The sequence below is a fragment of the Suricata suricatta genome, chromosome 4 (genome assembly GCF_006229205.1).
Source record: "Suricata suricatta isolate VVHF042 chromosome 4, meerkat_22Aug2017_6uvM2_HiC, whole genome shotgun sequence".
Classification (NCBI taxonomy): domain Eukaryota; kingdom Metazoa; phylum Chordata; class Mammalia; order Carnivora; family Herpestidae; genus Suricata; species Suricata suricatta.
The window spans coordinates 89,459,268-89,466,696 of record NC_043703.1 but is presented as its reverse complement, the minus strand read 5'-3'; positions in this window follow the sequence as shown (position 1 = coordinate 89,466,696).

The following is a 7,429-nucleotide window of genomic DNA, read 5'->3' as shown; positions in this document are numbered from 1 at the left end:
TTTAGCCATTCACTGAACAGATATTAATTGAACCTAATACGTAGACAGTATCAAAATACACGAGGCAAGCAGGCAAAGAGGACAGGGCAGGCAGCTGGCTAAAGCTCTTTGGTGGTGGATCGACGTCTCTATGCTCCCATTGCTAAAGGGTCTGAGGGGAGGGCAGGGGTCTGGTGTGGCAGGAGCAAGGCTGCCGGTGTAGCTCAGGCAACCTATGTCTGGGAGCGGGGATGCCCTCTCCTGGGACAGGATGCAGAGGTCGGCCCTAGGGCTGGCTGGAAGCTGGAGGCTGCAGCCAAGCCTCAGCCCTCCAGGTCCCAGCCCAAGCAGTTGCTCACCCTCTGCAGTCCCCATGGGGACTGTGGCGGGGGCAGTGGTTGCAGCAGCAGAGCCAGGGCGAGGACACGAGCGAGGCTGGCAGTGGTCCAGGAGCGCTGTGGCCTCAGCAGAATGTTCCTGGCCAGGAGGGGCCCAGCTGCAAAAAGCCGGGGTGTGTGTGTGTGTGTGTGTGTGTGTGTGTTAGGTGGGGAGTGAAGGCAGTTCTAGGGCAGCAGGTGTCCTCAGGAGTGTTGGGGGCACATACCAGGTGGGCCCTGTGGACCTAGGGCAACCGGAGCAGTAGAGAACCCCTGGCATGGCAGATGTGGACTAAAGGCCGCAGACACGCCTCTGAACCGAAAAGACCTCGGCTGCCAGGATGCTGCCGGCTGGGCACTGGTGGCTTTTGCTCAGACACTTAGAGTTTCCAGGTGCAGGCCGGGACTTGTCTTTCCTTGGGCTGGAGGAGACCCAGGTCACCCCCTCGCCGCTGGCCTCTGCGCTCCTTTCCTGGGTCGCAACAAGTCTCCTGGGTCACCTTCAGCCTGGGACCCTTCCTCTGCATAATAAACTGCACTTATGGAGAATTTATGGTGAGCATAAACTCCTTTAGGCATGATTTTCCTCAGCTTATTTCAGGAAAAGGAAGGCTCAGACAGTAAGGAGGTCACATAGCTAAGCTATGTGGGGCATAGGGGGCAGCCTGGGTTCTGATCCAGACCCAGAGTCAGTACCGTAACAATGGAGTAGCATACCCTCTGTCACCTCCCGAGCCTCCAGAAAGACCCTTCTGATCTGCTGGGGAGGAATGAGTGGGAAAGACTCTAGTCTCCTTTTGAGGGGAGATAGAGTGGGTGAAGAATTCCACCGAGGTAGAGGTGGTTTTGGAAGACCAGGGATCATGGGTGTCTCATACCCAGGGCTCCCTCTCTGGTTTTCCCAGCCATCTGGTTTTCCTTGTTTGCTCTCCTAAACAGGGGAAGCCCCCAAAACCTTTAACCATGGGGAATTGGAGGACAGGTCAAGGCCAGGCTGGGTCTGAGTGGGACATTCCTCTGCCCTCCTTTCTCCCCAGTGAAAAATCAGCCCACTTTCTTCTTGTCTGAATTGTACTGGGACTGGCCCAAGCCTTGGCCTGGAGGGTGGACCAGCCCCCAGGAGTCACTGTGACTCTTTAGGTCCATGTTAATATCCCTGACACACCTTACTGGCTTTAGTTCTGGGCAAACTCTGTGGACCCTCTACCTTACAACCCCAGGGTGCCTGTGTAGCCCAATCGGTTAAGCATCCAACTCTTGATTTTAGCTCAGGTTATTTTCTCACAGTTCGTGGGTTCAAGACCCACGTCAGGCTCTGTGCTGACAGCATGGAGCCTGCTTGGGATTCTCTGTCTTTCTCTGTCTCTGCTCCTCCCCTGCTCTTGCTCTCTCTCTCTCTAAAAAGAAAGAAAGAAAGAGAAAGAGAGAAAGAAAGAAAAAAGGAAAGAAACGTAAAGAAAAAAGAAAAGAAAACTTAAACAACAACAATGCCCTAAACAAAAAACATGTTATTCTTTCTTTGAACCAAATCCTTCCAAGCTCTGAGAACTTGGACTTGGATCATTGACTATAGGAAGGGACCCTTCTAAACACAGACTGTGAGAGATGCCTGCTCACGTCAGGTTTGTGGGCTTTCCTGGGGACAGCTGATCGGGCTGTCTGAGGGCACATTGTAGCTCAGATGCCCAAAGGTGGCTGGAGGTCCCATGTGGGCAAGGAGTCCTGGGGCTCTGAGAGCTTGGGCCTGTCTTGTGCTGGCAAGGCAACACCCTCCCAAGCCCCCAACAGTGTCACCACTGAGCAGGCAGAGAGATAAAGGCTTCACAACTCCAGACATTTCTCATACATGGTCCCCTGGGAAGCTGGGCCCAGATGGACTCCAGTACTCATTCTGCCTTGACCTTCTCTGAGCCTCAGTTTCCTCAAATTTGCCATGGGGGTAGGAACTTACTCCTTTACAGCATTATAGGTGGTTCATTCAGCAAGGACCATTTATGGAGCACCTGCTGTATGCCAGGCACTGTGTTGGGTGCTGGAGACAACATGGAGAGCAGGTAGAGCAGCCTTCCCAGCAATAGGTTGCGGGTGTCCTCTTAGCTTGGAAGGAGGGAGATGAGGCTGTCAGTACTTAGGTATACAGCAGGCACACCATAAATACCAGATTCTTCCTTGAGCTACTGATAGATTGTATCCCCACACTCATCCCATCCTCATCCCAACTTCTTAGGACCCTAGAATGGAGAGGCAGCCCACCCTCCTGTTGGCTTCCCACCCCCACCTCAGGTTTCCATGTGAGGAACAAGTTAGGGTCAGCTACCGCTAACTTCTGCCAATGGCTCCCCTGCTTGCGTGTGGACCCACTGGGAGCCTTCCTTTTCATTTTCCTCTTGTCTATCAGAGAGGTGTCTCTCTCTGTGTTCTTAGTCTGCTCTCATGCTGGGGACTTCCACCTTCAGCACCTGAACCCTGGCTTGGTGAGGGGTGGGCACCAGACAGCACAGGGGATTTCACAGTTGAGCCCTGTGGAGGCTCTGGGCTCCTGGAGTAGTAGCCAGCTCTACTAGCTATGAAATCTCAAGCCTCAGCTTCCTCTTGGCCTCAATTTCTCTATCTGTAAAATGGGGCTAATCTACTTTGTGGGGTTGTTGTGAGCATTGCATCTTTGTTGGGGTCAAAACACACAATGGTGCTTAATAGAAAGGAATAAATGAATCTTAGCTGCAAAACTTTGGCTCTTTGCCTACCCAGCATCCTTTCTCCTTCCTTTGAGCCATAGCATCTGACTTCCCTTGGGTTCTTCCTGCCTCAATGTAATGAGCTTGAGGTATGCGACCTTGCCCTAAGCCACTCTCACATCCCACCCACTGGCTTCAGGGATGGGTTTGGCGATGGACATGTGATCTCACTCAGCCAATAAGCTGTGTTGGGAGTTTTTGCTGGGTAAATTGAGAGATAGATTCTTTCTCCTCCTCCTTCTTTCTTCAATAAATTGTAGCTATATACATATATTTTTGCCACATTTTCAAAATATAAAATATTTTAGTGAATCATATCCCAGTCTCATAGTTTAAAGATCTCCAGTTTAGGGCACCTGGGTGGCACAGTCAGATAAGTGTCTGACTCTTGATTTCAGATCTCACTGTTCATGAGTTCAAGCCCTGCGTGGGACTGTGCGCTGACAGTGTGGAACCTGCTTGGGATTCTCTTCCTCTCCTCTCTCTGCCCCTCCCCTGCTCGCTCACATGCATACATTCTCTCTCAAATAAATAAACTTGAAAAAAAGTTTAAGGAACTCACAGGTTTTACTCAAGATTCTTGCTGCTGAGTCACTTATCTTGGGCCGCAGAAAGAAAAGCTGTCTGAGTCAAATGAGGCCATCAGGTGGAGGAGGTAACAACTCTGGTACCATTATTTGAGCCCTGAGTAAGCTTTCCCTAAAGGCTGTAGCTGGGATTTTCATGTATCCATGCCACATTTACTGACCATTTACTGATGTTTTAAGTGCCACTCCAATTGCTGGGGACATAGCCAGGAATAAGACATTCCCTGCCTCACAGATGTCACAGTCTTGCCCCAGGGCCTTTTCATTTACTGTTTCCTCCACCTGGAATTCTTTTCCCCTGATATCTCCATGGCTCACTCCTTCACCTCCTTCAAGTCTTAACTCACAGGTTAGCCCCTCGGTGAGGCCTGCCCTGCCCTGTCTGTTAAAAATCGCACACCCACATACCTCTTCTACCCCCTCCTGATTTGTTTCACTCCTTAGCACTTGAAACCACCTGCCATACTCCATAGAATACTTATTTGTTACTTCTCTGTCTCCTGTCATAGAATGTCAGCTCCACGAAGGAAGGAATTTTCATCTGCATTATTCACAGCAGATCTATAGTGCCCAGAACAGAGTGGCATAGAGTAGGTGCCCAGTGCTGAATAAATAGGAAGCCCAAGAGGATTATCTGAAGAGGTAACAGTGTCACTGAGGTTTGAATGTTTAAGAAAGAGCCAGCTGGGGCGCCTGGGTGGTTCAGTTGGTTAACTGTCTGACTTTAGCTCCGGTCATGATCTCATGGTTTGTGAGTTCAAGCCCTGCATCACGCTCTGTGCTGACAGCTCGGAGCCTGGAGCCTGCTTTGTATTCTATGACTCCCTCTCTCTCACCTCCTCCTCTGCTTGCGTGCTCTCTCACTCTCTCAAAAATAAATAAACATTAAAAATTTTTTTAAATTAAAAAAATAAAGAAGGAGCCAGCCATTTGATGACCCCCAAAGGAGGGTACAGCATATGGCTGGTATGGCAAGTCAATTCTCTTTTGACTTAAATGATGCTGGATTACTTATTTATAAGGGTGTCAAGGGCTGCCTCTGGAGCATTCAAGGGAATCGTGCTGCTGCACTTGGGATTCACTAGCACACTCTAGAAATTGGGAAAATATATGATGATGATGATGATGATGATGATGATGATGATGATGATGATGGCAGCAACAATAATGGAGCATTTGCTTTGAGATCTCTTTTAATTTTCACAATAGCCCTATGAGATAGGTACCATTATCATTCCCATTTCCCACACGAGGAATAAGGCACAGAGAAATCAAGTAACTTGCTCAAGGCCCCTGGTTTATAAGCAGCAGAACCAGAAAAGAACAAGAAGTTAAAAGTCACCCTTGCCTGATTACAGGTGATGCCAGGTGAGATGGGATTCAGGAAAAATCCTGGGGTGGGGAAAGGGGAACGTCCTTCCTTTGAGGATCATTGCGCTGAGATGGAACCCCTCTCTGGCAGGCTGGAGCCCCCCCGCCCCCCATCCCCAAATGCCAGAGGTTTCCCAGCTGTGATCTGGTGTCCCTTTAACTTTGGAAGCCAAATGTGGCCTGCCTGAAAGTCACGTGAAACTGACACAAGGCCCTGCATTGATCAATCTGAGGATTGGAAGGCTTCCTGGAGGATGCTATGTTTAATCATTGACCTGGAGGAGGAGGAGTCAGGCAGTTGAAGAGGTGGGGAAGTGAGTTCAGGCTGGGACACTGCATGGGCAAAGGCCTGGAGGTGTGAGAACAAGCCACCAACTTCTTCCGAGGCTCTGCATGTGTGGACCCAACCTGAACAAAGTCACTGCAATTTTCCCAGCCCACATTTCCATCTGTCATCTGTTTGCTCTTTCCTCTGAACGTTCAAAAGACCCATCTACCTCCCTTGACTCCCTTTTGGCTAAACACATGGCCTTATCTGCAAGCCAATCTCAAACAGAGTCTGAGGAGTCTGAGCAGGGCAGGGCCTCTGTAGTTTCAGAAAGCAACCTCTAGGACCGCAAGGGGCTTGGAGGGTGGCTGAACCAGTGCCTCATGGGGCTGGGAGTCCCTTCTCAGGCAGGCCTGATGTCCCCAGAGTCTGGAGGCCCCCAAAGCTGCTGCCTTGCAGGCCCTCGGCCTGCAGCCTGCTCACCTTCCAGTCTTTTCTTTCTCCTTTGTCCAGCGGTGCGTGGGCTCTGGGGCCAGACTGCCCGGGCTTCACTCCTGCCTGGACATTTGGCCTCTCTGGGCTTCTCTTACCTTATGTGGAAAATGGATTAAATGGGTTATATTGATTAAACTGTAAACGGCTTACAATTCTGTCTGGCACATAGTAAAGGGCTCAGTAAGTGCTTCTATTATTACTGTAGATGATGTGATTCTGATGCTATGATTTCTCCTCTCTTCACTCTGCTGGGACATTCTTCTCTCCCTCCAGAAAGGATTATCCAGTGTGGAAGCAGATTTTTTTTCTGCATCCTGAGTTTCACGATGCCTGTGGGGGAAGAGAAGTTTCTGGAGCCTAGAAACAAAGATGTCTTGAGTAGGGAGAGAGGGATTTAGGGAACTAGAGGGGAGCAGTAGAGAGTGGAGAGAGGAAACATCAGGCAGGTTGTGGGGCTGGGTGCACACCCCCCAGGGTGGCAGGACCCAGAGAAGAAAGGTTCTTAGGGTCTCAACAGTGGGTCTAGGATGGCCCCACATCATCCCAGAGGCCATGGGTGTGGACAAGCCACTGAAGGCATCCCCATGCATCCAAGAGGGCAAGGAAATGGTAGGAGAGAGAGCCCCCTGAGGCCTTGTAGCCCGTGGAGGGAGAGAAGAGGAGATGTGGACATGGAGCAGCGGCAGCGGCCATGCAGCAGGGAGTAGATGTGAGGTGTGGCCCCTCGGTCATCATTGGTGTGGCTGAGTGGGAGGGAAGGGAGGAAAAGAGGATGAGGTGGAGGTTATGGCCAGAGCAGGAGGTGGTGATCAGCCAGGTGTAACATGTGGGAAGCTTCAAGGCAGGCTGGCAGCAGGTTCTCACTGGGAGATGCACTGTCTCTGTGTCTTGGTGAAATGACCAGTCGAGGCGCCTGGGTGGCTCAGTTGATTGAGCATCTGGCTTTGGCTCAGGTCATGATCTCACAGTTCGTGGATTTGAGTCCCGTGTTGGGCTTTGTGCTGACAGCTCAGAGCCTAGAACTTGTCTTCAGATTCTGTGTCTCCCTCCCTCTCTGACCCTCCCCTGCTTGTGCTGTCTCTCTCTAACTCTCAAAAATAAATAAAACATTTTAAAAAATTAAGAAAAAAAAAAGAAATGCCCAACCCCTCTCTGAATCCTTTTCTGATACCGCCCTTGTGCATTGGGGCTCCTCTGAATATACATAGTACCCAGGCTTCCACCGCCCCAGCCCTGATCTTCCTGTTGATTCACCTGCCACCTCCTCTAGCCTGTGAGCCATTTAGGGCGGGGACAGGGTTGTCATTGCTGTCCCAATGCCTGGCACACTGTAAGTGCTCTGAATCTTTGAGGTATGGCCCTACTTAGCAAACTAATCCTCTCCCCAGCTTTCACCTGCCTGTGAAATAAATAAATCACTTTTAGGAGCAGGTCATTGGGGCAGGCCTTGGGTCCTTGTCCCCTTGGGAGGGGGAAGTAGGGGCATTCCTGTTTCCACTGAGTCCTGAGGATCAGCCTCCCTCTGCCACTGCTCTGCCCCCCATTCTGGCACACATAGCTCCTCTTCTCCTCCTCCCTTCCCCCGCTTTGAGGGTGCTGTTGGAGTCGTCACTTTGC